The 16,872-nt window shown below is 40.4% G+C and overlaps 2 protein-coding genes across 2 annotated transcripts in view; one reads left to right on the top strand and one right to left on the bottom strand.

The window, feature by feature from the left end:
- LOC135699418 (xanthine dehydrogenase-like) overlaps nt 1-16,872 on the bottom strand; it is a 394,729-nt gene that overhangs the window by 253,028 nt on the left and 124,829 nt on the right. The window lies entirely within an intron of this gene.
- The window catches only part of LOC135699437 (protein phosphatase 1 regulatory subunit 14B), a 128,170-nt gene continuing 119,827 nt past the window's right edge, over nt 8,530-16,872 (top strand). Inside the window, exon 1 of the mRNA XM_065219701.1 lies at nt 8,530-8,807. The gene's annotated coding sequence lies outside the window, so the exon portion shown is untranslated. The remainder of the gene's footprint in view (nt 8,808-16,872) is intronic.

Here is a 16,872-nt window from a genome sequence, read left to right as displayed (position 1 = left end):
TGGATTGAATGTTGATGCACTGCATAAATATAAGAATTATTATTTATTCGGACCACTGATCATTTCATATTTACGTACATTAAATTTTGTGACTTGTGCGGATTGCTTCATGTGGCTTGAAAGTTTTGTCGGAACTTTATTTGAACTTTATGGAACTTGAAAGTTCTGTCGGAACTTTATTTGAACTATATAAAACTTGAAAGTTCTGTTGGAACTTTATTTGAACTTTGTAGAACTTGAAAGTTCTGTCGGGACTTTATTTGAACTTTACGGAACTTGAAAGTGATTTTAATCGTTCAATGCGGAACTTTTGGTTACTTGGGACAGCACGCACTTTACTTTATGTAAATCACCAAAAGTAAGTCACTATATATACTCTCGAAATTATAGCATTTGCATATAAAAATATATATTTAAAACTACATGAACCAACAAATGCTGGGAAGGGGAGGGACCACCAGGGCACCCAATTGAAGCGATTGGGATGGGGAGAGTGAAAATGTCAACTCCCTGTTGCTAACATTTCGTGGATAAAGGGCGGGCTCTTCTTCCCATTCATTGGGGCATCTTCCTGTTGGATGCCTTGTTTTCTGACCAATTGACTGATCAAGTTGTTGGACGGAGATTCTTAACTGTCCCAAGGAGATGAATAGGCGAATTGCCTATCAATCCATCCATTCGTTTTTGGCCCTTCATACAGCGATTTGCTGTTGTCAATCAGAGGTTATTAAGCTTGATCAAGTTCAATAGTGAGAAGAGCTCACAGCTATCGGACTAGTTTCCGTGCTACAATGAGTGTAGACCACTATCATCATCATCACTAAGCACAGAACGCACTTTACCACTCTTTTTTGAACAGGTTTGAACTCAAAAATGGAATGTTTCTATCATAGATGACTTCTAAATGTATTTACCTTTCCATACGTACCATGAGATTTGATACAGCGTCAGAAATTGTTGAGATATTGTTAATAATCTGTTCTTGATTTCAAACATTTTGAAACGTCATTGGATGCCAACCAAGAATAAAACTGGTATCAGAAAAAAAATCTATGAAAACTAAGATACCTACAGACCTACAAACATTTTCTACACACTTAGAAATAACTAATTTTACACGTGACGGAATCCATCTTTGACATAAAAGATGAGACGTAAACATATCATTTAATATTAAGTGCTCCGATTCCGAAAAGTTCATTGCTTGACTTAAAGTACGTTTGATTGATCTATATTTCGCGTCTGTTATGACTCAAATTTATGTCAAAATTGACGCTCGTATATCAGGCGTAACATTTGATAACGACACAAAAGCTTTTGTAAACAAATTTTTGACGTGAGGCTACGTCTGTGATTTCTATAGGAAGGTACACTTTGTGAAAACCCAAAATGGAACATGTAACAAAATTATGAAAGATTTTGAACGTTAATAACTCAGCTGCCCCTGGACCAGTTTCAATAATTTTATCACCAATCGATCAGAAATATGTCTACGCAGCTGATAAATTCAAGATTTGAAAACTTTTGAAAACTGCACGAATGTGCAACTGTTGCTATTATAATTTAAATTATCACCGATTGCCCACGAAAAGCGATTTCCCTAACACAGATTTCAAAGTTGAATTCCATCCGGTCTCCCCAAACGGTGTTTATTCAATCACCGTGTGGTGAGTGGTGGCGTTCTCCAGTACACAACGAAACCCAAGTAACAATTTTGGTTGTTCTGCAGACCATGATTTGGACTTTTAGAATGCTATAAAACCTCGATAAAACCTGCAATGTTACTTGAGAAGGCTCCCCGCAAGCAGCTGGCTACACGCAAACCAAAAATCTATTACTATTTCCTATCATCCTCTGTTCATGTACATCGCAACGAATGTTAGAAATTGACCATGCGATGTAATGGTTTTTTGTCTTTTTTATTTCGTGTTCTATCTACGCTTTCGTCTATACCAGTAAGCTTGTAGAACGACGCACACACTTGCCTCGAATCTCTCCAACAGAAAAAGCATACGAAGTCGAGTATGCGAGAAAATGAGCGCTTCATGTTTGCTTTTAGGCTATGCATATTCAAACGCATGGAGAAAGCAGTGGGGAAAGCACAGGTCTGATTATCGCAACGTTCGTCGTTCGTGTCCAGTCAGCAATCTGAATTCTATTTTTTTCGACATAACTAATTTACCTCACTAATACACTCTACATTTTTCGGTCTCCAATTTTCTTGCATTGGACCGCAGCTAGGTATATCGCATCCTCGGTTAATGAATCCCACATAATTGTAAGCGAATCTTACATCCCCCGGTTGGGTGTATCAAGGCTGCTCTCAACCGCTGATCGGTTTCAGTCCAATCTCCGTGTGTGGTAGTGTCTGGTCGTCGGCATCAGCAGTGCTTTCGGCGCGTGGCGTTCAATATGGTTCTCCAGTACACAACGAAAGGCTGCCTGCAAGCAGCGAGCTGCAGCCCACATGAGCATCAATAGAAGGAGGAAGAAGCCGCACCGCTATTGATCGGAATAAGTAGCTCTTCGAGTATTAACAGAGAGAACCCCGCTATATTTCATATTCCTACACAAAATATAAGCTCCTGCTGCAGTTAACAAATAAGATTTATTGGGGTTGTACGCAATGATGACGTAGTCCTACGTCATCATTGCGTACAACCCCATAGGGCTGTCCCTTGTTGTTTTTAAGGCCCTTTACACGCGAATCAAAGTACGCTCACGCAAACTAACAACATCATCGGATAGGGGCAACTCTCACCTTTCCGAAAGTGGTATTGGTTTGCGTGGGCATGCTTTGGTTAGCGTGTAAAGGCCCAAACGCAATGTGGTCGGAAGCGGAACGGAAACGGAAAGTTTGACAGTTGTCACAAATGGCATCAAGATGCCTAACCGAAGTCGATTTGGTTCGAACTAGTTTTCAATCCGACAAGTAGGCTTACTCAGATCGGGCTGCCGCTGCCGTTCCGCTTTCGCTGCCATTGCGCTTGGGCCTTAAGGTTCAATTTACTTTGATGCATTTTTAAAAAAATTAAAAGTAGTTTTTTTCGACGCATCATTTTAGATTGCAAAATCTTGCGTCATTTTGTGTAAAATATCAAAAGGAATCGAATAGTGCGAGCTTTTTGCAATCTGAAATAATGCGTCGGAAAAAACTGCTTTTGAAATTTCCCAAAAAGCATCAAAGTAAATTGAACCTTAAAGGGCCTTCAAAAGTTTGTTTACAAATGCTTTTGTGCCGTTATCAAATGTTACGCCTGATATGTCCCTCTCAGAGCACCTAAATATACATGAATTTTTCTAAGTGTGTAGTTTCACCACAGAAAAACACAATAGTCTCAATCTCTCATAAGTATTCTTAAGTATTTTTAAGCATTCGTAATGACCAGTTGCTAATGCAATTGTTTGTTGTTGTATCTCACAGAAATGTCTAAGAATAAGAGGAGACAATAGGGGGACTTTTAAGAACCAATTTTCTGTCAAACGCGAACTAGCGTCTGATGGTTGGGCGAACGTATAGAAAAGCGAGATTTCACAACAGGAAATCTATTTTCTTGCATTTTGACAGTCGACTGCGTCGCCCATAATGAAATAGTTTTCACGGTCGTTTCCAAGAGAGAAGAAGAACGCGTCACAGACAAAAAGAAGCCAGTTGTCTCCTCTTCCGCTTAGAGGAATGTGAGAGTAATGCTTGAAGCAGTGTTCCGTAATGTGTACGTAAGTTTATTTTTATTATAGAGACTTTCAACCTTCGGCTGGTTTGTCTCTTTTAAATTTAATAGGGTTCCTTAAGGGAAACCCCACATTACAGATTTGGGTGGGGATTCCAGAGGGAGATCCCCCATAATTGATACACAGAGTTTTGACACTATTGATGTCGTGAAAGCTGGCAATAAATGGTTATTCAATTGATGGTGTCCTTCCTGTGCGTGTTTATCCTGATCGAAATTCGAATCGTGTTCTTGGTTGCTGGCAAAATTTAAGTAATGTGGTTGAGGTGGTTCAAATGTCCTGATACAATCCGGCGCCTTTAATGAAACATAGGGGTACGGCTTCCATCGACGGAAAGTTTCCTAGGGCGTCCCGGATACTAGATGGCATTCCATATAGGTCCCGGAGGTCGTGAAAACAGAGACAGTAGATCACTATGTTCTCCACAGTCATTGTGACTCCACAAGTGTCCCATTTCCTTCGGAAGGTGATGCTCTTTCCATGTACAGTGACCATGAGACAGTACACGTTGGTCCCGCCAGTTTGGAACATCTGTCGATTTTGTTTTTTCCGCCTTAAGCTTGCGGATAAAGGACTCTGTTCTGGAAGCCCACTCACTAGCCCAAGCTTCGCGAAGTATCGATTTAGTCCACTTTTTGGCATCCGGACTGGGGACGCTCGTTGTTAACTACTTTGGATGATTTCATTTTATTGTAATAGTTTCTTGTAACCGATAATGAACGATCGTCGGTCGTAGCTTGTTGTGATGTAAGGGGAACGGTGGCCTTAGAGCGACCGTTTTTGCTTACTGAGCAGAAGATCGTGGGTCAAAACCCAAGCCACTTTACATTACTGATTTGATAGGGTCGCGTCATTTGCTTAACAGGTTTTAAAAGATCGCATCACTTTCCAATGTGAATTCAGATCTAATTTACCCTTCCCACTAACAAGAATGTCCTTCCCGTGACAACCGTGGAGATGCAGAGGTATACTGGGTCTCTAGTAGCAACGGTTCTTGAAATAACAATCCTTTCCCTCCCCGATGACCGTAAGGACGTGGCCGGTGCCGTTATTGACCTCAACAATATGGATTCTCCGGATTTTGTACACTGAGAATGGATTGCTAGTTCCAAGCTCCATTCATATGGTTCTTTGTGCAAATTTCGCTAAATCTGGTCAATCACGGAGTAGCAACTACTGAAATGTATGGTCGTCAATTCTCATGCTCATGCTCCGGACCGGGGACGCTCCCCAAGTAATAATTATGGTTTTATGAGGGTTCTGTAGACCTTGATTTAGACTTGTAGAATGCTTTAAAACCACGATAAAACTAGAAATGTTACTTGCGTCGTTGTAACCATGCGACCTCTGCGGCCGGTGGCAGCGAGGTGATCCACGGGAACCAGAGGAAGAAGGCATTCGGTGGGGCTGACTTTTGAATTCCTTGGATGACCTGTTACCGGTGATTTCAATGCTGCGAGAACACTGGCCGAGCCAGTTAAAATACATAGCGATTTATCGGTAGGATTGGTGACCGCGTGGTGCATTGCCGCAGCTTAGGCCGAAAAAATTGAGCACTGGTCTGGTATCCGGGGTATCCGGGGACCGAGACGCCAAACTTGGTTCTACCCGAAGCTTTAGAACCATCAGTGTAGCGGTGGTGTAGGTTTCGTATCCTCCCGTTCAGCAGTTTTGCAATGTGTGCCTGTAGTGCAGGACAGTTTTCCTCCGCTCTAAAAGACCTGGCTATCGATGAGTCAATCGATGAGTAGTTTCCGCTATCTGGTATCTAAAAGGAAGGGTTCCCAGCTCAACACAGGCAGCGTCGGCCGATGTCGAGGGTAAGATACCAGCCACTATTCTGACGGTTTGGCTACAGATGGGTGTCAGCCTGGAAGATAACAAGTCGTTAGCAGCACATGTGATCTCAACCCCTTAAAAGAGCCTGCTATGAACTACCGCTTTGGCCACTTTAAGCAGGGTTTCGCGGTTGTTGCTCTAGAGGAGGTCAGCCGAGTGTGAATACTGTTCATTAAAATGTGGGACGAAACTGGCTGTTCGTAGGAGATTGTGGGAGGAACGGCAGATGTGGGATACCCTTGGGGAGACCACACTTCCCTGGGCAGAGAGCACGAAGCCTATCTGGATAGCCCATCTTTGGGTTGCTGAAACGGCTGCCTGTAGCTTTCTTTGCAGTGCTTTGAGAGTGTGGTCGATGGCTATCAACACTACGTCTTCCACGTAAACGACTACCTTTAGCACCGAAGATTTCGTTCCTAGCAACCAAGATAAGAGTGACGGCTATAACGGAACCCTGTGGATACTGGAAGGATCTGTTGCGGAGGAAATTCTTCAAAAAGTGCAGAATGTGACCTTTTCGACCCCAGGCTGCAAGTTGTTGAATAACACAAGGTGTTCCAGCGCGGTTGTAGGTCTTGGCCAAATCCAAAGATGCAATATTGACGTGGAGCCCTTTGTCCATCGCATCTTGTAAAATATCACCCTAGCTGCAAAGTAAGTTCAGGTTCCGTGTCCAGAATTACCCAAAGAAATGGATTCTGTGATTTGTTGAGCACTGTCACCGTGAATTATATAAAAAAGTTGGAAGGGTTGTATACTAGATACGACCGCAGGGTTGGCGTTGGATAACGTCTGTTATGTGTTGTATTAATTGTGTATATTATATTTTAGGAATATTCCTTAATAACTCTTCTGCGAAAGTTTGGTGGCCCTGAAAAGGGCCGTTTTGTTGGGCTGATGACAGACAGCATCTCCCCTTCCAGCGTTCCCACACCCCAGTATAGTCCCCAAATTTAAGTGTAACTGTGATATTCTGGAAAGAAATTGTCTTCAAAACTAACTCTTGTCGAATTGTTGGTGGCCCTGAAAAGGGCCGTTTTGGTTGTGGTTTTGGAATGATGGTTATGCCGAGCATGGGTACCGGATGGCGATGGCGATTTTGATGAGCGGTTTGCATGCCGGGCGCTTTGCTTCAACCACGAGTGCGGTGAACTCCGGGTAAATATTATTACCAATCAGTAGAACAGCGCTAGGTGGTATGATGAACCGGGAAATCCACTCGAGATGTCGAGAGGGTAGATGGTTGTTTTGGAGGTTGTGATGAGGACGATTTTGGAACGGTACGGGTTGTGCTCGATGATGCATCGTTCTTCTTCACACAGTCTGTGAAGACGAGTTCGATTCTGAAATAAGTTTTGTAGAAATGCAATAAAAATGGAATCTATGGCTCTGCGAAGATTCAACTTTCGATATTCAAGTGTCGGAAAGGCATTAGAAAATTAATCGTTAAACTCTTTCCTGATAATGTTGTGGCCCTGAAAAGGGCCATTTTTCCAACGCGCTCGGCGTAGTTGCCCTTGCAGAGCAGACGGTGAATACGACCGACTGAGAACTGCAGCAGCTGGGCATTCCATGACGGCGGCCCAGTATACGGGAGCACTGGCACCAACGCACTCGGCGTAGTTGCCCTTTCGCCCCCAGGCTCTGCTGCCGCTGCTCTGCTGCCGTTGCTCTGCTACCGCTGCTCTGGCACTGCTGCTCTGCTGCTGGGTCGACGATCGGATAGGCAATGATGGAACGGGCGACCTTGTTGGACGCTTATATAGTAGAACAGAAAATATCAGAGGTGTCAGATACTCGCATCTGATATCTCGGTTGGAGAAAGTATAAGAATATAAAAAAATCAATCGATTTTCACCATCTTTAGACAATGGTTTACTTTTAACCATTTTTCAATAGTTTACAGAATGAAATCAATAGTTTTGAAACATTCAGCAAATTGCTAGAAATATTTCCAATCGATTGATGCCATTATCTCGTAAATCTATCGAGAGACGGTTGAGTTATTATCGTTCAAAATCTTTTAATTTTTCGTAACGCATCCAAAATGACTGTTTTCAATTTTGTACCCCCGTATGTTGCCGAAAGACGTTATCCAACGTCAAAAGGCAAAACCTTTACTTTTATCATCTTGGACAATGATCTCCGAGCAAGTGCTGATGCTCCATGTAGACTTAACATAAATGAATTAAATGAATCCTATCGAAACTCAAACACCATAAATGAACACCTCCTCCTCCTGCTAGTTTCAAAGCGAGTCGGGGAATAAAACTGTATTCAGACCTGACCGTGCTTGGCGTGCGCCGGGCGGGATTTGCGAATTTACGAGAGGGAGAAAAGTACTAGTTGTCTCTCTCTTACCAACGCAAATCCGCGCACGCCAAACTCGCTCAGGTCTGAATACACCTTAACGCATGAAGCAATATTATTTCTCCCAGCTCACCAAAAGAAATTCTCCATTCACTCTCGCATTCTCTCATTCAGCACAATGCAAGTTCTCTCACTGGAGGAGCTTTTCTCTTCCCACCCAGCCAGTGGGTTCATTTGAGCAAACTACGGTATTCGCCCCATTAGTGTGATTTCAACTCATCCGATTTCCCATGGAACGATGGCTATTGGACGAATGTCTCTTTCTCACCAATGCTTGGTAATAATTAATGACTACCAAATTAGAGCGAGAGAGAGATTCGTTCTACAGCCATCGGTTAGTTGCGTTTTGTCCCTGGCTACAGTCACGGTGTCTTTGAGGAGGTAGTCCGTTTTGTTCTATCAACTTTCAATCCAATTAATCGCACTACCGAAGGGAATACTGTAATCTCTACTGCTCATCTCTTGGTAACCATAGCAGTGCTTTTGCTTTCCTACCACGACGGGCGACAGCGGCTCACGGCTCACTTCGATGGAATTGGGGCTCGGTCGGATCGTTCAGTAACGTTTTGGTGCTCGCGAGAATCGTTTCGTCGTTTCTACGTGTCAGTTCGTATTGTCTGTCAAGGTGCTCGGTTGCCAAGTCCGGTTAATTCTATCACGGAGGTGTTGGAGGAAAATTGCCCGGAAAATTAAAGCTTGGTACGGTGGAAAATCCTAATCAGCACGCCTTTTATTTGATTCTGAATTGAAGTGAAGGTACCAGTGCTCGCTCAGTGGTCGGTTGCTACTCCATGTGCGCAGAGATTGTGTCCAGTTGAATTTCGGAATATCATCGCCGCCGCAGAATTTTGGAGATAAAGAAAAAGGTGAATTTTGCATTGTGCCATTTTTCGCCGCAGTTTACACTAGAGTGCAGTGACCCTATTTCTCGAAAGACTGCTTCTTATTTCAACATCGCTTTCTGCCTGAAACTGCTCCAGGAATTCAAGTTTTGCAGTCAGTCAGTCAGTCAGTGCTGCTGGTGGTGTTGTTGTTGCTGTTGCTATTAATATTGTTGATATCGTGTGTGTGCAAAGTTGGAAGAATCTCTCTCGCTCATCGCTGGGCGAAGGAGAAATAGTGGAGAAAAGAGAGGACAAACTTGGACGATGGATGATGGGCGAATGGGCGATCGATGGGGATGTTGGACATTGAGGGCATAAGGGGGGGATTTTCTGATTCCGGTTCCTGAGGAGATGTTGTCTGGTCCGGTCTGGTCTGCTTAGAGCGGGTTTGACGTGTGCTGTTAGAGGTCACGCCAGGCATTCGGAGAAGAACGCAAGAGATGGAGAGAGAGTGAATGAGAGAAAGATGCAAAGAAAGTAGGAATACACGTATTCGCACGGTTCGTGACGACGACAACGAGACTATGAGGATGATTTGGATGTAAAATTACGGGACTAATCAGAAAGATACCGAAGGAAGCACATAACGAAGGGGAAAGAACCAATAAGTGATGGGCACAGACAGGAGGAGTGTGAAAATATGGCTTAGGTACAAACTGGTTGATCTCCGGGCTTGAGCAAGCCAGACTAGAAGACATCACCCTACCGCTTGAAAATGCCGCTAAGTTGTTCCGATTATAAGTCAAACTCAAGGCAAAGCAAAAAAAAAAAAACAATCTCCAAGTGAAAGAAAGTAGATAGTGGAAGAAACGGAATGGAATGAAAAATTGAAGGGAACTGGCTAGCATAGTAATGAAGCGAGAAAAGGGTTTTGCACTTCGTGGTGGAGAAATTGTGTTATGTGTGAATGCTGTTGATAAGTGCCTGAAGGCAAATGTGCCTTGTGTTCCATTTTCCTCTGCCCCGGGAGGGAGATAGTGCTTGGATTATCCAACTTTAAGCTTGACATTCTTTTAGCATTGATGATACAAGTTCTCATAATTAATTTTACACTCATAGTGTGAAATTCTGGGTAATCTGTCCCTTAATTATCTTTATCGGAAAGCTCACTTACACCCATCGGGGAATGGAGGACTCTCTCTCACAGTTTTGTATTATAGAAATACATAAATCTACGAGGAATCAAACATATCTCCAAAAGACAAAATGACAAACGATCAACGAGCCGAACGGTAACGCTTTGCCGGAAATTGAAAACAATAATGATATAATCTTATTCCTTTTACTTCATGACAAAAGGTCTTTGTAATATAGCTTGCTCGGACCGGTAGAAGAAAACGACCAAACAAATTGTTGGCAAGCTGTTGAAGGTGATACACGTGTGTTAGGGGGAATTTTTTTGTTATGTCTTTTCTCGATTCCAATCAAGTTATGCCCTCAACCACATATTACAACAAAGTAGGCAAGCAATATATCATTATCCTTCGACAACTCCGATCAAACTATATTACAAAGAGAGTCTATCGTGATAGTAGGAGCAAGCATTTTGTCTTTATCGTTGGTTGCTTTTTGTGTTTGGATGCGCTGTAAATCTATAATAAATCATAATAATTTAATTAAATTGTACCCAATTTACGAATTGAATTGAAATCCACCCAACCTACAATATCATCTTGTGGTGGTTTTGAATTACCATGGAATTCTATTCAGAAGTCCCTTGGAATTCTCTTCAGAAATCATTAGCAATTATTCAAAGTAACTGTCCCCAAAATTCCTTTTCGAAAGCTTTTTCGAAAATTCTTCAAAGATCAAAATTCAAGAGCCCTAATAATTTTCAAATACCGTGAATTGCGCTTTTTTTTCCAAAATTTCACAAGAATTGGTTCACAAAATTGGTACATTTGTCTAACTGAATGTTTTTAGCAAATATAGTGATTTTAGCTTTTTAATTTTTTCTACATCAATCGAAATAGTTAAATTGTGTTTGTCATTCAGACTCTTATGTTCATCGAATATAATCCTATCTTAAAGCAAAAATGGAAAATTTCAAACCAGAACGTCAAAAAGTTTCTAATACTATGAATACAAAATTGGTTAATTTTCGGCGTCTCAAAAAAAAATTAGTGCATCAGTAAACGTAAATTTTTGAAATTATGTTTAATGTGCATGGTATTTTTTTGTGTAAATCTATTTACATCACAAATAGATGCAGCTAGTTTTTTCAAAGAAGTCCAATATTACATAATCACCAAAATATCAGAAGTTTGTCATTAACTAAGAAGCACATCAATCTGTATTAAATTTGTGTCAAACTAGCCTTGAGATTTCCATGTTGATACTTGGAAATGATCTAGTAAAAAACTACAGTTTGACAGTGATCTAAGTACCCCTTTGTTCTCCAATTTGGAGGACAACCCTAATAATGGTGACGCATTACCCCTGACTGCTTTCATGCTTTTAGAGTAGCATTGTAAGTCCCTCCTACATGAAGAATTTAGTATGTTATGGAACGGCTTGCTATGCCCCGCCTCCATCAGCAAAAAATTTGGGATATTATAATTGAGGCGAAGTATAACAAGCCGTTCCATACCATAATTCTCTAAGTAGGAGGGACTTACTATGCTAATCTAACAGCATAAATAGAGGAAGCGTCAGATAATTCCAGTGCTTGGTACAGAAATTCATAATCTGTGATAGGAAAATCCATTTTTTTCCACCACAGAAACACCCCACATTCATATGAAAATAATGGATATGCGTTGAGAAAACGCACGAAATAATAATAAAAAAATCAATATTGAGTAAAGAATGTTTATTCAATCGGCAGCTAAAAAATGTACCGAGAAATAATTGGAAGGATTTCAAGCGAAAATGTTTTGATCGCGAGATATTTGCGATCAATTACGAAATTTCGCATACAATAGGTGCAAAATTGTACACCCCATTTCTGCGTGTGCTTTTCTTTTATTTTTTTTTAGCGTTCTGAAAAAGTTCTACCTTAACTACCTCTGTTGTAACAGAGTGTATTTAAAATAGTGATAAAATTATTACTTTTTATTTGTACATTTTTCAAAAGTTTTTCTATGAAAAATTGAAAAAGTATTAATTTCAACATATTCGTAGAGCTATTTCTTATCGGTTGGTATATTTGGATTTTATTTTCAGCTATCAGTTACAAAGTTATACGCGCTCAAAACCTAACACCTTTTCATGACGCTTCCAATTTTAGATTTTCGGGGCGTAACCCTGTACTTTCCCGTAAGACGTAGTCTACGTAAACAAAACTGGCACCACAGGGAATTATTGCCACTGGTACATGACTCTTTGGAAAAGTCAGCTTTGACGTTTGTTATTTTCGTCATGAAAATTAATCTAATCTCTCTAAAGTGACGAACCAGCCACTGGCTGAAAGTCACTATAATAAAGAAAAAAAAGTCTAATCTTTAACGTTAATTACTATCGTTCCATACATCTGATATGTATTATTCATATGATCCGTAATGAACATTGATAGTTAATATTTCTTCATATATTATGGCACGATAACAAAAGGCGCAGTAGGCTCTGCCCTCGAACGTTGGTTTTGCTTTGCCTCTTCGCTGTCATGAATTTTGTGTTTTCTGCGTTCTTTTTTACTTCCATAAATCCAGACGAATATCCGTTTTCCCTGTAATTGTGAGAATGATTTTAATTTGAATCCGCCCCCACTTCCGGAGGAAGAGTTCTATCGTTTTTGGTTATTTCTTGGTGCTGGTGTTCTGCCTCCCGGACAACAATCGCGTTTGGAAATGGTGAAAAAATAAACGTCGTCCGAAATCAAAAAAAAAAATAAAATTGCAAGATTGCACTCGGGTGTTTTGTGTGCTAATTTTCCTGCGTGCTTTTCTGCTGGTCAGAAAATAAGAAGCAACAAAATTTGGTGAAATCGTTTCAAATTATTATACATGTAAATTATCAAATATCGAGAGCCGATAAGACCATTTGAAATGTTTATCTGCAATAATCGAAGCAACCTGGAATTTCAAGTTAGGAAGAATATCAACCTCTATAGGTATACCTCGATATAACGTAACTGTAAATTTTGACTTCCATCACTGATTTCTAGCTAACAATCATTAAATCAAACATAGTATTAACACCATCGGTCACCATATTGGTCATGCCAATTAATATGACTGAAATGTTATTTGTGAGATATCGACGATGGAAGTCAAAGGTGACAGTTACGTTACATCGAGGTATACTTGTAGCGGTAAAATAGTTATCTGTAGATCTTTCTAGTACTGTAGTGCTTCTAGTTACATGCATGTAATATTTTCAAATATAACAAGAAACACAAGTAAATCATGTAAGCGCCGCCGATGGTGTAGTGGTAAGCGTGATTGCCGCTCATCCCAAAAGGCCTGAGTTCAATCCCATTCGGCACCGCCGGGATTTTCTGAGCCATAAAATCTGTGATCACGCCTTCCTTCGGAAGGGAAGTAAAACCGTTGGTTACCGGTCCATGAGTTTGATGGGTCGATAAGTAGGATCCAGGTATGGAAGCTGCCTCCCTGGCGTCGGTAGCATTGGTACTCAGTACGGAAAACAAGATCGACGGAAAACAAAGGCCCTTATTAAGAGTATCACTTCACGGTGAAAACAAAGTTAAGTGACCACTTGTCACTCACGGTGTGAAGTGATTGCCGTGTAAATCAAATGGGAATCACTTCGCCGTGAGTGATAAGTTGTCACTTCACCGTGAAGTGGCATCGGTAATAAGGGTCACAAAATGTCTAAAATGTGTTAAAGTGACTATAATACAGAAAATGAAAAAAAAACACCACTGTTGCCAAATTTTCCAGTGTACATCTTACCGGATTGAAATACCAATTTTTTGTAGGCGAGCACTGCGGTTGCTAAGCGACTATATGCCCTTTGAATTAGAAATAGGCCCACATCAAAGCCAATGTACGCGCACTTTGTTCCGCAAATTTTTGCTCAGAATTCCAAATTAACCTTCACATCAGAGAGAAGGCACACACCAGCCAGTTTCACTCCAATAACTTGAGAACAATTTCCGTTTACGCACAGTATTGTGTTGTTATCGTTGTTACTTTACATATTTCCATGCCGTTGTTGTTGCTGCGGCTGGCCGTTTGGTTTCTTGGGAAACCTCAAGAGGCTGAAATTTCTGTTTTGCATGACTTCCACCCAAGCAGGCTGTGGGGTGCGGCGAAGGCGACGGCGGCGGCTTCCGACCGTGGAAGTAGAGGCTACGCATGTAGAAATCGATTTCGTCCAAGAGATTTTTCCACCTTACCCAGGAGTGGTAGGTAACAACTCGGCAACGAACACACTACCCGAGCATAAACAACAGCAACAGCATTGAGAGATTGTAATGTGTGCACCGGAGGAGGTGGACGGGTAGTTTTTTGTTTTCTTTTTCTCTGCTGCAACTGCGCTGCTGTTGAAGGCCGTTCCTGAAGATTAACTCCGTAAAACGGTGCCAATGCCGCAGAATGTATACTTACGTGCCAGAGACCGTATACAGCACAGCCATATATGTATATTAGGGTGGTTCAAAATATAGATTCCACCCCGCTCAATCGATTCTAAATCAGGTCCTGATCATTCTCCCAAAATTTGAGCTCATTTGGTTGCGATCTCATACTGCCTGTCCCTTTTTAAGTTTATGTGGGACTTACTATCGGAAAGTTCAACTTTTTGTTCTCATCGTCCTAGTGTTTTTCCATAATGGTTTACTGAAACATGATATCTTTTCTTAAGCGAAATTTAATCAGCTCTAGCTTTGTTCAAAACCACTTTTTGATTGAACTTCAAGAAAATTAGTTATTATTAGATTTCGAAACCGATAACTTTCAGAAATGATCAATCGACTGCTTTCAGGGCAACGCTGCATCCTGCATTATAACCTAGTAGCTTAGATTATTTACCCTATTACTTTAAATTAAAATGTGGTCTTGAGCTGAGAAAATTTCCTATAAGCACAAACACAAAGTTTATCCATACATTATTATGGTGAAAGGTTATGACGTGGTGAACAAATAGTTCACTTTTCCTATATTAATTCCAATATAAACATCAAAGGGCCAGTATTAAATCTCATACAAATGAGTTTAAATTTTGGAAGTATGATCAGGACTTGCTTTAGAATCGATTGAGTGGGGTGGAGCAAAATCGATATTTTGAACCACCCTAATGTATATACATATATACACACATCCAAGCATGCGATTGTCCGTGCAGAAAACCGGCACACATAACCAACAATTACAATTTCTGGCTTTTGTGGGCTTCTCTTGGGCTGGACATGAGAACAATACCTACTACGTATTGGGAAGAAAAGCAAAAAAAAAAAAACGTCAGCAACGAACGGGTGCTGAAAGACCATATGCGGTGTGGTTGGCCGAGAAGGAGGTGAAAGTGGGTGGTGGAGGGGTGGATTTATGGGAGGAAGGGGGATGTTTGTATGCGTGAGCTTTGCGAAGAAGCTTAACCAGGGGTCTGTTTGTGAATGAATCATTACCAATACGTGCAAATCATGTTGACCGAAAATGACGATAAATAAAACCTACACCCAAAAACTTGGCACGGTGTTTTATGTTTTTTTCTTCTTCTGATTACTGTGATACACTAGTTAGGTGAGGTTATTTTGAAATAACCGTAATCTGGTAATTTTTAATAGTTACTAATGAGTATGAATCGTTTAGTTTAAACAACAATTTACGTTAATTTATTCCATGTTATGTAAATTCTGCAAAGCATCAACGATCAATTCATATATTGCGTCTGTGAATATTCAACTTTAGTAATAACAAATAAATTAAATTAGATCAATATCATTTCAATGTGTTTTAAACTTTTGTTTTTAAAAATTTACCTAGATTTCCTAACTAAGCAATATGTACAATTTTTCAATATAAACTGTTTGATGCAGTTGTTATGTCTAAGTGTAAAACTGATAAATACAAAATTCATGGGAAATTTCCTATACAAAAGGTGTGAAAGTAAGCATGAAATAATGTAAAGCATTTTTTGGGAGTACACACATAGAAATACCTAATCTTACTCGTGACGGAATCCATCTTTGACATAAAGGATGAGACGTAAGCAAAAATGTCATGTAAAATTAAGTGCTCCGAGACTAAAAAGATCGGAAGTACGTTTGGTTGAGCTGAAAATTGCGTCTATTATGACTCAATTTTATGTCAAAATTGACGCTCGTATATGTCAGTCTCAGAGCACCTAAATTTACATCAATTTTTGTGTGGATTATTTAGACTTGAAAAAACAAAAGCATTTAAACTCTAAACTCTTGGTAATTGAAAGTCAGCCCCATTTGCTGTGGTTGTAAAATGGCAGTCATAGAATTGTAGCCAATTTTCCATTAAATGTTAACCCATGATTGAAGCCGGCATTGAATAGATTATAAGAGTAACTCTCTCGTGGACATGCACACTTAGAAAAAATCATGTAAATTTAGGTGCTCTGAGACTGACATATACGAGCCTAACAATAGACGCGAAATTCAGATCAATCAAATGTACTTTTCGTCGAGTAACGAACTTTTCTGTCTCGGAGCACTTAATTTTACATGACATGTTTGTTTACGTCTCATCCTTTATGTCAAAGATGGATTCCGTCACGTGTAAAATTAGGAATTTTTAAGTGTGTGCTCATAGTTATTATATAAGGAGCTCGGTGGTCTATTGGCAACCAGTTTTATTTACTGAGTAGAAAAACATCTGTTCGATCCCAGACTCCTTAGTATTAGAAAGTTGTTAAGGCCGCCATACAATCAAACGATCACGCCACTTACCATGGTGAATTCTGATCAGTTACCTTTCCTACTAACGTAAATTCCCTTTCATTATAGATGTGGAGTTGCTGAGGCGTTTTCGGTCTTTAGCAGCAACGTCTAAAGGTTGAACATGAAACAATCCGGAAACATTAAAAACGCTGCCATTAAGGCCTTTTTTGAGTAAAATTTATCAAAATTTCACTGAATCATGCTAAGAGTGTATAAAATCACAGTACTCACTAA

Source organism: Ochlerotatus camptorhynchus, unplaced genomic scaffold (genome assembly GCF_037179485.1).
Source record: "Ochlerotatus camptorhynchus isolate MF236.1 unplaced genomic scaffold, CSIRO-AGI_Acam_v1.1 ptg000108l, whole genome shotgun sequence".
NCBI lineage: Eukaryota > Metazoa > Arthropoda > Insecta > Diptera > Culicidae > Ochlerotatus > Ochlerotatus camptorhynchus.
This window is presented reverse-complemented; position numbering and strand designations above follow the sequence as displayed.